This window comes from Eptatretus burgeri, chromosome 8 (genome assembly GCF_056783735.1).
Source record: "Eptatretus burgeri isolate ZD-2024b chromosome 8, Ebu_testis_v1, whole genome shotgun sequence".
Lineage (NCBI taxonomy): Eukaryota > Metazoa > Chordata > Myxini > Myxiniformes > Myxinidae > Eptatretus > Eptatretus burgeri.
In genome coordinates, this window is record NC_140968.1 from 51,325,220 (window position 1) to 51,339,024 (window position 13,805).

General features: G+C 45.7%; 1 protein-coding gene across 4 annotated transcripts in view; it reads left to right on the plus strand.

Moving 5' to 3' along the window:
* LOC147021727 (uncharacterized) overlaps positions 1-13,805 on the plus strand; it is a 236,041-nt gene that overhangs the window by 24,707 nt on the left and 197,529 nt on the right. For all 4 annotated transcript variants that reach the window (XM_085892001.1, XM_085892003.1, XM_085892000.1 and 1 more), the window contains one exon: positions 1,087-1,134. The gene's annotated coding sequence lies outside the window, so the exon portion shown is untranslated. The remainder of the gene's footprint in view (positions 1-1,086; positions 1,135-13,805) is intronic.

A 13,805-nucleotide genomic window follows, 5' to 3' on the forward strand; every position in this document is an offset into this window, starting at 1 on the left:
TTGACCCGTTATACCCTTTTGATCCCAAGAATCTTTCGATCTTTGCACCCCTTAGTTACCTTTAGACCACCCTCACAGCCTTCAGACATATTAGACATCGACAACTGAGACTATTGACCATTTAAAGCTTTAGACCACTTGGACCTTTTTATGTTGCAAATAAATTACAAACAAATATAATATCACGAATATTACACATACATTTGTACAAATGAAATGTTTGTATGATGATTGGTATAAATCATGATAACGCAACAAATCTTTAATGTGAATCTGTGTAACGATGTGTGGAGAAGCGAGCATAGCGAGCCGATCCACACTTGTAAAAAAAAAAAGAATGTCGATGTCCATTATAGAATCAATATCGTTATGTAATTGACCTCCATCAAATTTTGCATTCATATTTTGGGTACCCAGGGTCAGATCATGTGCATTGGGTTTTACGCCCTCCCCCCTCCCCTACCCTCCTCCCACGTGTGTGGAGAGACAACCTGTGATTTTCACCTGTGCATGTCGAATAGTGCAAGTGGCTTAATCACTGACCCCTGCTGGAGGGAGGGGTGCATTACAAGTGGAAAACTATGCCAATTCTGAAAACAAATCATCTCACTTCCGTAAGGAGCGGATATGACTAGCAACTTGAAAACCTCAAAAGAACTTGTTTTTTGGCTAGATTCTGGAAGCTTGGGTAAAGATTTTATTTCCCAATGTTTAAAGTTTCAAATTCAAATCTTTATGCAATAGCAAGATATGAGCCTCACACAACATCAATAAACACGGACACAATTCAAGTGGAAGTGGCACCATATTTTTGGATGTTGCACCATATTTTTCAGAGGTTGCAATTATTTATGGCTTAACCAATAACGTTTGGTGAGTTGGAACAGAATGTCCCTCTTATTCTATGTACTTACATGTTGCATTTATTTTTTCTCGAATGTTTTCCAAATGATGTACATTAATTACATTTTCAAGATATTTACATTTGTTTCATATAAAAATACTTGGCATGCAAGTTTACTTATTGTTTTATGTTAATACAGTTGTTATGGCATTTGTCTCATTCAGCTTATTCTTGTTTTGCAGATGTTTTGCTCATGTACCCTTCATCTTTTCGATCCGATAAGCAACTTGGTTAGTACAGCATGATCAAATAGCCATTGCCTGCTGTATATAATTTTTGAATTGTTTCTATTTTTACTCTGAGAATGCTTCACAACCACACTTCCTTTTCTGGTGTTCTGGCCAATGAAAGCTTCTAGGATCTGTCGTTCACCCACGTGCTTGTGCTGGTGAAATAATCTTTGCAGGAAGCTGACTATGTTGGTGAATGGCTTGAGACTGCAAAAAAAATAATTCCAAGTTTGAAAATTTTTTTTGTGAAGGCAATATAATTGCAAAACATTGTTTTTTATGTGTGTTGATAATTGAAGTGAGAATGTAAGGGGCCACATACATATTATGTGAAAAAAATAGTCAATATTTTGACCTGCCTCTCCCACCCCCTTCCTTGCATTACACTTTCCCTTTCCTCTTACATAACTCATTTTATTCCACTATGCTGCAGATTTTTCAAAACCCTTCCTTTCTATATGCATAATTCACAATTGTCTGGTTTTGTTGATTTTCCCCAAGTAATATTTTTGCTTTAAGGATGAGTTATGTTTTTGGCTAATTGTGATAGCATTATCATTTTTTCATATCATAAATTTTATTTCAGAAAATAGGAAAATGTGGTCATCATGCTGCCTTCTGTTATCCTTTTAAAATATATTCTAGAACTGCGGTACCCAAACTGTGGCAAGTGACTGGTCATGTGTATTTGTGTTTGGGAATCTGTGCATGCATTCTTCCTTGTTTTTAATATCAGCAGCTGTTATAGATGTGGATTTTAATTTATTTATTTGTGCGATGGTTTCTGCTTCATACACAATTTACTCTTTCATAATTCGGAATACAATTTTAAATTCTCTGTGATGGATTAGTTGCTGACATTTGGATCAATGAAGAGAAAACTTACAGAAACAGAGCATGGGCGTGCTGCCTCTGCCAACAAAGGTGGAAGGAGGTTATATTTTCACCTCTGTCTTGTCTTCCTGCGAGCAGGATATCTCAAAGTTATGAATGGATTTGGATGAAGCCTGATGGATGGGTTGGTTGTGTGACGATGATGAATTGATAGATTTTGGTGAAGATCCGGATCCAGATACGAGATTTGTGATGTTATTTTTCACCATTGAGAGATAGGGTCAAAAACGATGTGTAGTACTCCGTGAGCAGCACTCAACACCAAGGCTCAGAGCCCCAGTGTAGCCGCTTCGTGCGTCGACATCCTCACCGACCCCTCTATGACATACACGAGTCTCGGGGTCTGTTTCTCACGACTCAACCAAGAGCCAAAGGCCAGCGTCTTGCTTCGTGCATGCGCTCACTCTGATCTCCCGCCTCCTCTTACCTGCTCTCTCTCTCTCTCGCCCTCGCCACTCCAAAACGCTCAACCAACCCTTCCTCATCAACATCATGCTGAACAATCCTCTGCCTCCAAGAAGTGGCCTGTTCGCATGAAACCCGGGAAGGCGGGGCTTCTGCCTGCTTGGCTAGCTTCTGACATCACGCCCATCAATCATCAGCCTCGGGGGTGTGATTTCGCCCGCCGTCACTCTGAGGGCGGGGCTTCTTCCTGCTTGGCATGTATGCTTGTTTCTCTTCATACTTTTGGTTATAAAGACAAGGGAAAAGTCACAGGGGGGCAATTGCATATTGGGGAAGCTTATTCTTAAACCCTAGATAATTAACATGACATTACCCCCCCCCCCTCACCGTGTAGTAATACGTAACACTTAAGCTCACAGTTTCCATATTGATTACATTGAGATGCCTCCCACATGTCCACGGACCGAACTACTCTATTCAATGCTAAATTCCTCCATCTACCCCCACAACCGTAACAATATAGACAGGAAAACCATCAAGTCCAACCCAGTGTCAACGGGTGGCAACGCTGAGCCGATATCCCCCCCCCCCCCATCTCCCTCAAAGCACTGGCACCTAGTTCAGGCCTGGCCCAGACCACCGCACAGGCCTCGAGGCTGCGGAGGCGCTCAAGGATTCGGATGATTGGCACTTGAGGATCAACTCCACTTGCCGATTTCCATCGAGTCCGAAGGCACTGGTTGCCTCCAAAAATAGAGATTCGTTTTCTCCTCGGGAACTACACACACATTTCTGATGAAACTTGATCACAACCTTCATCACCCGTGATGCACCAAAGTTTGTTCACATTATTAAAAAAAATTGGGACCAAAACATTAGTTATTGGTACATATTGCTGATTCCTTCCTATGCTTACTTCCTGCTCAGGCTCATAATTCTACCAGGTGAGCATCAAGGGGTATGGCCCCTATTTTTAACCTCTGGGTTGGACATACAACTGGGCGAGAGAACTTAAAACTCATGCAAGCTCTCTGGAAAAGGCCTTTCTGCATGCACGCATGCTTGCACATGCAGCGACCTTTGCACTCTCCTTTTGCCTAACTCAGAATCAGATTCGTACAAGATACACTCTGGGGAAGTCATTTTAAATGATAAACAAAAGAGTCAATTCCAAACAGTTCCCTTAATAGACCATGTGGAGGTGGGTGGGTTCGTTCAGTTTCGTTGTGCAGATCACCAATCTAAACAAAATTCACCCTGTACATTCATGAGAACACACCATTGAAATTCCTGCTTGTTTCCATATGCACAAGTTGACACACCGACAGTTATTACCATTTGAAATTACCACCGTGAAGTGGGCATGGCGTGCTTCTAATCGCAGGGGAAACGACCAGGAAACAACCAAATCAAGATGGCGGCGCCCATGGTTGTCGTGTGATTTCGAGTAATTTTTGGTCTTTCAACAACCAAATATGCGTTGTTTCATACACTTAGGTGGGGAGGATGATGAGAAAGTGACGCAATTCATGGATAAGAGCTGGCGTAAGGTATGCGAGTATGTGAAGGCTTGGTGTGACGCCACAGATGGTGAAACTATCAACAAATGCCGTTTGCTGGCTGATCAAATTATGAAACTGCTGCCAATGACTGATCCTCCTGCGGATGCCGGCTGTCACCAGTTCTGCGATGCGTCGTTTTGTAACAAGGATCATATAAAACTCGCTGAAGCCAGGAAAAGGAAATCAGAAGCCAGCACTACTGCAGTTTCTGCTAGAGGCAGTGAGGTGGTGGGCGGACTAGAAGAAGAGGGGCACTCGTACCACAAAATACGTAGAAAATCCCTCAGCACCTCTGTAGAAAGGGTGGCTGGCAAATCAGCTGGTGTACTGCCAAGAATTTGTATCATATGCCAGAAAAAAAGACATTCATCCGTGTCAAAGGAAAATCTCAACGTGATCAGTTGTCCCTGGCAGAAGCACAGGATGGAGGAAAGCTGAGGGAAACTGCTGAGCAGAGGAGAGATGAACTTGATGTGAGAATAATGACAACTATAAAAGGATAAATAATGTGTGGTGCTGGAAGTTTGTTATTACGAGTATGTGAATGACACATACCACAGACAGAGTGAAAGTAAACTCCAAACTCAGAAAGTGAACTATGACTCAACATTTGACATTTTCTGTGATAAAGTAATCCAGCTTAGACTTATTGATGGAAAGCAATCTATACATATGAAGAAGTTGTGCGAGATGCTCAATGACCTCGGTATGCTCAGATGAGAGATGGTCAGGATAAGGCCAACTACCAGGCAACAAGATTGAAGAAAAGACTGCAGGAACGGTACCCAGACATGATTTTCTATCGTCCACCAAAAATGTCTGAGAGCGAAGTGGTGTACATGAAGGAAATTGATATTGGTTCCATTGCTCAAGCTGCTGTTGTAGACAGTAGCTCTACAACAGAAACAGAGTCAACTACAGAGGATGAAGCCAGCCAGGGTCCACAGCAAGGTGACTTAGGCCTCAATTAACATGTTCTGTACTTGGGAGCACTCATGGTGAGGGATGACCTGAACAAACACCAAAGTGTGGACATTACATGGCCACCACTTGCTCCTGACTTCGACATTTAAAATTCTGAAAGAGCCGTCCCTGTTGCATTGTACAACCTTGTTGCATGGATAGCGGGCCTGTCAGATGAGCCAACCCTGGAGAAATTTGTGGAACTCCCACAGTATATTCATCTGAAAATGCTCTCTGTTCTTCAAGACGTTGTTTCTATCGCCTCAAGGGATCAGACGTTTACTCCGAAGTCCTATGCATTGGGCCTGACTGTGAAACATTGGACTGGTTCTACTCGACTGTTAGGACTGCTCAACAAGCTTGGGCATTGTGTCTCAGTCAATACTTTTCAGGTGTTGGAAACGGCTTTGGCGCTGTTGCAGATTGATCAGGAGGGAAAACTGCCCTCAAACTGCCTCAGAAATGTACCGACAATATTTGTGTACGATAACATCGATTTCAGTGAGGAGACCCTCACCGGTCATGGGACCACTGACCACACCAATGGATTGATGATACAAGACGCACCCTCTGAGCCGATTCAGCACGCTCGTCCAGTGACTCCAATTAGCCGTCGTCAGCGGTCATTAGTTGGTAACACGCCACCCATTCTCAAGTATGGTGGTGGGAAAAGGCAAGGGACCACAGCCATTTTACAGTTGTGACATTGACATCAGTCCATCACAAGAGGACGGGCTATCGCTGGATGTGTTCTATTACACAATGAAAATGGTCCAGAAAATGGATGGGCGGTTGCCGATGATGTAGATTTTTCACTTAACCTCGAACCTCATAGTGATCGTTGTGTGGCGCTGGAAGTTTGTTCACGTTATTTAAAAAAAATTGGGTTATCTGTTATCCTTTTAAAAGGATAACATCAAGGATAACATGTACACATCAAACACTACGTCCACCCTCTCGTACCTGGCACCATAGGATTCCACCTTTGGGATGATGTCTTCTTTCGCATCGTCATTCTTGCGTTGTTGTGGAATCTTATTTAATTTGCAGGGTTTAAACGTTTATCCGATTCGGTTCTAAAATCCTGTTATAAAATAAATGGACACCGATAACCAATATCCACAGACAAGTCTTTTCTTTTGAGAACAATTTATTTCTAATTCTATCCACCCTACACTTCTCACCAAGCCTGGTGTTGTCTTCGTGGTTAGGGTGGCGGCTTGGGATCCCAGGGTCCTGAGTTCAAGCCCCGTTGGCTGCTGAATTAACACCAGGGGGTTGACTCAGCCTGTCATCCTTCCGAGGTCGGCGAAGTGAGTACCAGTGTACTGGTCCCGGTGTATGCCCCGGTTAGAATAGGTGTACCATATCCCTGTGTGTCATAAGAGGCGACCAGGGTTGGCGTCAGGAAGGGCATCCGGCCATAAAAAAAAACATTTGCCTCAACAAAAAGCCAAACCCCTGCACAGCAGGGAAAAATGGCTGTAAAAACGGTCTACACTTCTCACCCTCGTTCACCCCATTTGTTGCAATATTATTTGGTTCTATTTTATTTATTCTTACTCTTTCAGTTAACCATTAAACCAACCCGATTAATTCACTTTCCACAGCTTAAGTACATTACATCAGAGAGTTTTATTATTACTTGGTACTTGGTCAGTCCCAAGGAGTACAAGCCACTGAGATGCTATACATCACACGTGCTTGCACTAAAACAAGATTACATTTCAAGGCATTTATACTTTCATGGGAGAGTGGAGGGGGTTGTTAACTCTAACTGCACACGTGTCTTCTAGGTGAGAAGCACTGTTAATCAGCCCAGGTCACACCGCTACACAACAACTCATTTTTATCAACATTTAGAGCAAAAGACTCTTGGTCAAAAGGAAGGGGGCATTGACAGCCAATTCGACTTGTAGCATAAAACTTAAATTTATAAAACACCAGCACAATTACAATTTAGATACATTAATATAATTATTTCCTCCACACCGACATGGAAAGGGTACAACACCCTCCTTCGTCAGGATGAAGAGTTGACCAAGTCAGCCATCATCTACCTTCCCGTGGTTGAGGCATCACCCATGGAACTGGACACCGTTTACACGGTCCTACGCCAAAGCATTGGTATTAGTGGGGGCAGATAACAGCAATTTTTGAGGAATCGTGCAAATGATGATACAAGCATCAAATTTGGCACATTTGTTCTCCAGGGGATTCTAATCAAATCTGCCTGATTGGCCATTTCAAAATCCAAATTTTGAAGAATTTGAAAAAAAAAAAAAACTTAAAAAAAGTCAAGATCACAAATCAATGTTGGATGCTGGCTGAGATTGGTGAATGTTTCAGAAACATCATCAAAGACGTTCCAAGTCTGCCATGCAGTTTTCTTTCCTTTACCGCAGAAGGCAGACACAACGTCACATCCAGTGAATGCATGGAAGTATGGGATCCCTCTAGCTTTCTCAGGCCCTATTGCAGAAACTACCTCGTGGACTGGAATCCATCGCACCTTGGCTCCTTGGCCAAAGGCAATCCACATGTTCTCAAGACCTAGTTCCTGTAAGGATGGCAGTACAGATATTGCTATTACTAGTACGTCCGTGTCATTAGCCTTAATGATAACGGACTTGCTACCATCCGTCGTTGCATCCCTGGCGTGTACAAATATTTGAGTGTCAGCTTCTTCATGACAACATGGAGACACAGCATCCAGTGACTTTCTTGTGTTGCTAATGGCATCTTCTCCTTTTGTGACAATGACTGTGCTTGTTGTCTGTGCTTCACACATCTTTTCCGTAAGGAAGTGAAAGAGCTCAGTCTTGTTGCTGTCATCTTGAAGAAAGCTTCTCCAGTTACTTGGGGTTTTACTGGTTCCTGTCACTCTTCTTCTGATTCCTTGCCCCCTTTTCGACCTTGCCTCGGACTTCAGACTTGACTTCTTGTACACATCAAACACTAGTCCACCCTCTCGTACCTGGCACCATAGGATTCCACCTTTGGGATGATGTCTTCTTTAGCATAGTCATCAAATATCTTTGAAGAGCTTGGAGGTGGGGCATTGATAAGTGCTGAGCCATTATGATGACTGCATCTCCCCTTGGTTCTCTGTCGGGGATGTTCACTTGCGCTTCAAGAATTTCAGCCAGCTGTGACTTCAAATTTTTTTGAAGTTGTTTTTTTTTTCTTCAAATTTTTCAAAATTTGATTTTCAAATGGCCAATCAGGCAGATTTGATCAGAAAGCCCTGCAGAACAGAAATGCCAAATTTGATGCTTGTATCATAATTTGCATGATTTTTCTACTATCTGCTACACTATATGGCTGATAAACTGGAACGTGAAGAAGTAGTTCTAGTCTTCGACCTTGCGATCTACAGTAAGGCGTAGGAGATTCGTTTGTTGCACCCGGAGTTGACAGAAAGGTTGGTAATTTGTCTCGGCGAATTCCACCAACTCATGAGCTTCCAAGGCGTGATCGGAAAAAGATTCAGAGACGCAGGTCTGCGAAACCTCATAATAGAGTCTGGTATTGTCGCTCAAGGTTCTGCAAATTCAGTAATAAATGGCCACCACTATTGTTATGGATTCGGCGACGGAGGGATTCGCACCCTACTCTTGACAGCCAAATGTTGAAGATTCGGTGTCACTTAGCAGCACCGCCGTCTTGGGGGTTATAACGCCGGCTAGTTCGGCACAGGCCTCGTGTCACGCACCTCTGATCACGATACCAACGTACACCTGGGCCGTACCAGTTGGGGAAATAGACCCCGGCTACAGACTGGGTTTGTCAGAGACCGACCGAAGTCTGCCAGTCCGTAGCCTGTTTGGTTTTATATACAAATCAAACAATTGTTCCTCAGCACGGCACAAATGAACTCAAGGCGGCAACTTTCATACGAATCAGCCAGATTTATTGGGGAACCCAACACAAGCAAAGCATTCACGACATTGTTATAATTGATCTATAACCCGCTCTTAACTCGGGAGCAATGGATACGGGTTTCGAAGGGAACCCGAGCGAGATAAACCTTAGACTTGGACGACATGCAGACAACATGCAGGCAAGACACAGAGTCCCTGGTGATGCCTCATGGGCGAGGGGAAAGTGTCAAAGGCACGAATGCGGCTCATGATAAGCTGATGTCAACGGATTCGAACGCCCAAGCTCGAACACGCCGCGTGGCAAGATTGCGCTCATACTCCTTTCTCGGCACCGCTTGCGCACGCATCCTCGGCGTGTTCAGCACCCGTAAGGTCGACGGCACAAAAGAAGAAGATCTATAGTATGTTCCAGATGGTTTCTCACAAGGTCCAGTATACAAATCCAGGCACAGCCTGTTCACCAGACTCGGCCAAATCAGGGTCTTGGGCTCCGCAGGCTGGGTCCATGGCTGAAGAGGAACAGCCGGCCAAAACCACTCTTCAGAAAGCAAATCGCCGACTCACACAAGCCGTTCCCCTTGCCTTTCGGGGCGGTCCTTTTCCACGATGCAGATCGCAGACTCACACAGCCGTCCCTCTCGAAGCAGATTGCCGACTCACACAAGCCGTTCCCCTTGCCTTTCGGGGTGGGCCTTTTCCACGAAGCAGATCGGAGACTCACACAGCCGTCCCTCTCGAAGCAGATCGCCGACCGACACTAGCAGTTTCTCATCGAGCCGATGGCAGACAGACCTCATGCAGTTCCTCCCTTGCCTTCTTGGGGCACGCACCTCACAAAGCCGATTCCAGACTCTCACAGCCATCCCCAGACCGACAAAGCAGCCAATTCCTTTCGAAGCAGATCGCAGACTCCCACTAGCCGTTTCTTCCTTGCCTTCCCGGGGCTCGCTCTTCTGGAATGCCTCCAGGGATACGTGATTGGTCCATCTCTCGAGTCCGCAGCCACCCTCCACCAATGGGCTGCCGACACGTCTCGCCGACCTATACTCTCAGAGTGCTGGGCGGGGCTAGTTAGAAGGGGGGAAGGAAAAAAGAAGCAAGGCGTCTCTCGGTACACCACCACTGTACGAACACTGGACAGCCTGCTATACCTCCCGACACACATGTAATGTCCAATAATTACCAAACAATCTGGCTAAACATGCATTTAAGGGAGGATCTGGGCTAATCCTATATTTAATAACTGACTAAGGGCCCATTTCCGCAACACTATAACAGGAGTCTGCGCTGTCAAAAGCTCGTCTACGAAGCGCTAGGAAGACGATGCTTCCAGGCCTTCATGGACTCCCTCGCATAGGAGACGCATGTGCGATTTGAGAGGTGCATAGAGCGTCTCCAGGAAACGTTTCCGTCTCCGTTGTTTGAACAGTTACTCTCATCGGAAGAGGTCTCGGAAATGTTCACACGCTACAGCGACTTCAGACAGCAGCAATGTACAGCGAGCAAAACATTCGCATTCTGGTGCTCCTACTTGGAAATGGTGGAGCTAGCACGATAGCTTATACGGGCAACTCTTACTTCGAACTGGCCAAAACACCTTGCGATCACGAGAGCGTCAATGCCCTGGTACTTTGCGTACGATCACCTAAACTATGCAAGGTAGTTACCCGTTTACTGGCTGGAAATGGCCGGGCTAGAGCACTCCCATCCAGACACCTATCAAGCTTTCATGGACTGCCCAACGGCATACTCGTTATGGATTTAGTAGTGTTGCATGCGATCAGATCATAGAGCAGACTTTAAATAGGGACAGCAAGACCAGTGGAGGCATCATTGGTTACACTCAGAAAAGCACAGCTGTGAAGAAGTGGATCCTGTCCCAACCAGCATGTGCGGAAATCGCAATGAAATGTGAGTCCATGGCGGGCATCCACGACGAGCCCCGAACAAGAAAGGATTTGGATGTGTCAAGCTGGAAGAAGAACGAAGCAGCGGTGGTACAAGTGATGGGCACAGTACTTCAAATGATTAACCCTTTCTCCAGTGCTCACCTTGAACTCGTCAATATTAGTTCAGGTGTCATGGCACCGCCAGCCAATTCCGCAGAGTTGATGAACGCGTATGTCAAGGGAGAGAATGCTGTCGTGCAATTCATGCGTGATCGGCTTCTCTCGGTGAGGTCCGATTTCGAAGGCCAAATTGGCAACTTTCTCGAAGGCGCGAGGCAAGTCGGCAACTCCCCACCAGCATACGTGAAGAAGTAGTTTTAGTCTTCGACCTTGCGATCTACAGTAAGGCACAGGAGATTCGTTGGTTGTACCCGGAGTTGACAGAAAGGTTGGTAATTCGTTGGCAAATTCGCTTTGTGAAGAGTGGTTTTGGCCGGCTGTTCCTCCTCGGCCCCTGACCAAGACCCCAAGACCCTGACATAAAGGTTGGTAATGTTTTGCTCGCTGTATATTGCTGCTGTCGAAGTCGCTGTAGCGTGTGAACATTTCCGAGACCTCTTCCGATGAGAGTAACTGTTCAAACAACGGAGACGGAAACGTTTTCTGGAGGGTCTCAGGTGGTCCGCGTGGACGATACGGGGAAGAGCCCGTGGTCCCATCTTGATCTTAATGACCACGTTACTAATTTGCGCCAGGACGACCCCCGGACTCTGCCAGGGCGAGGTGAGCTTCGGGCATCTGCCCTTCCTCCTCCGGGGATTGAAGAACCAAATCTTCATCCCCAGGGGATACACACTCACCTGGCTTCGGTAGTTGTACCGGCGCTTCATTCTCATACCCGCCTGTTGGAGTAGGCGGCGAGTGAAGGCATGGACTTTTTCCATGCCTTCCTCCAACTGACGTGCGTCGCCCCTCCCTGGGGGTCCGGCGGGAAGCTCAAGCGTCGGGCCGCACAGCAAATTGACGGGGGCTCGCAGCTCCCGTCCGTACAGGAGCAGCACCGGGCTACAAGCTGTGGCTCCGTGCTGACTTTAGCGGTAGGCCATCAACAGATACGGGAGATGCTCGTCCCAGTCATCCTGACAATCGGCGGTGAAGAGGGTCAATTGTTGGATTAGGGTCCTATTGAACCCCTCCACTATGCCATCAGATTGTGGCCTTAGGCCTTAGTTATTTTATAACTTGGTTTACGGATCCGCGACGGTATATTTGCCGAAATCAAATATAAATATAAAACACATTTTTAGCCTTTTATATTTATACATTTTCCGCCGAAGGTGCAAAAGTTTCAAAACCTGAAATGTAAACATCGGCATTTATTTTCAAAATATAATTTCTTGCGCGTGCGCCAAAATGCCGAGTCACCTTTAACCAAACTGCGCAGTCGAGCCCGGCTGCCCAGTAGAACTGCGCAGTCGTCTTCAGTCATGGCTTCTGAGCAGTGGCCAGCGTGGTTCAAATTGACTGGTTTCTGGGGCGAAAGTGATTGTTAAGAAGTATGTCAGCGGTATAAATTCGAGTGACTGTATTGGTGATTTAATCACGCCACATCTTGACGACGAATATTCTGGCCGAACGATTCCATCAATTCAGTGCAGCAGCAGGGATGATTCGCAGGCGACTCTCGATCGTGCAGATTTTGTTTCCATCGAAAGTTGTACACCGCTGTTTGTATTGAAAGATTTCGGTGCCAAGTACGTCAAAGTTTCCCTGCGAGATGCTGATATTCAGCCTTCAACGGACCAGAAATCAGCCTTTGATGTGCTCATGGGGATGGGGAGGTGGTACGATCAGATGCCCACTGAAAAGTAAGAGCTGGTTATGGCTCTGATTGACCGTTTTTGAGAGTGTTGACTCCTCGTAGACACCTTTTTTTAAATTGTATCCTGCACTATTCACTGGTGTGCATGCACACATCTACGACTTGGACAGTAATTTTCTCAGCATTGTTTCCATTTGTTTGATGATCCAACAGGTTTCTATAAGAAAAACATGCCAGACTATATTGTAAAGACAAGTTTTAATCCTTCTTTATTGTTTTTCAAATCAGATGATACAGTGAACATGGGCATTCTGCATTTGAATGGTCTTCCATCTTCAATGTTTTCTTAGATCCTCCTGGTCTGGGATTTATATTTATTTCCCCCCACCTACCTTTGTTTTTTCCATGGAACATCCAAAAAAAAATCATTAAAATATATGATTTCTAAAAATTGAAATTATATTTCTATTTTGACCTCCTGACCCTACATTTTAGCTGATGAATTGCGTAAACCAAGTTATAAAATAACTAAGGCCTTAGGGGCGTTGTTCGGGATTTCTAATTGAGAGGAGACTGCACACTTCTTTTAGTAGTTCACTTTCAAAATTTCCACCCTGGTCGGTGTGCAGCTCCTCTGGAATCCCGTGCCGACATGCAAAACCTTCTACGAAGGCCTGTGCCACAACCCAGGCTTCGTGGTTGGGGAGGGCAGAGGCCTCCGGCCATTTAGTGAAGTAGTCCATCATCACGAGGATGTGTCGATTACCTTGGCGAGTGGGGGGCAGTGGTCCCAAAATGTACATTGCCACTCGCTCAAGGGGGGCCCCAACCTGATGTAGTTGAAGTGGGGCCCTCATCCTCCGTGCCGGTCCCTTTTTGGCAGTACAGGCGTCGTATGCTCTACACCAGTCCTGTACATCGCGCCCCATGTTGACCCAATAAAACCACCGGCGGACCCGAGATGTTGTTTTGGTCCTGCCCAAATGGCCGCTGAGGCGGGTACCGTGCACCTGTTTCAAAATTTGAATCTTAAATTGTTCTGGGACCACTACCATCCAAGAAGTTCTTTCTGAGGGAATTTCCACCCACTTGCGATATAAGATATTGTCCCTCATTTCTCGGGTCTTCCACTGAGCCCACCCAGTACGCCTTTGTTCGCGCTCCGAATGGGGTAACCTCCTCCCCACTGGGTCTCTTATTTTTGCAGACCCACTTGTACACTGGCCCTATCACGGGGTCTTCCCGCTGGGCC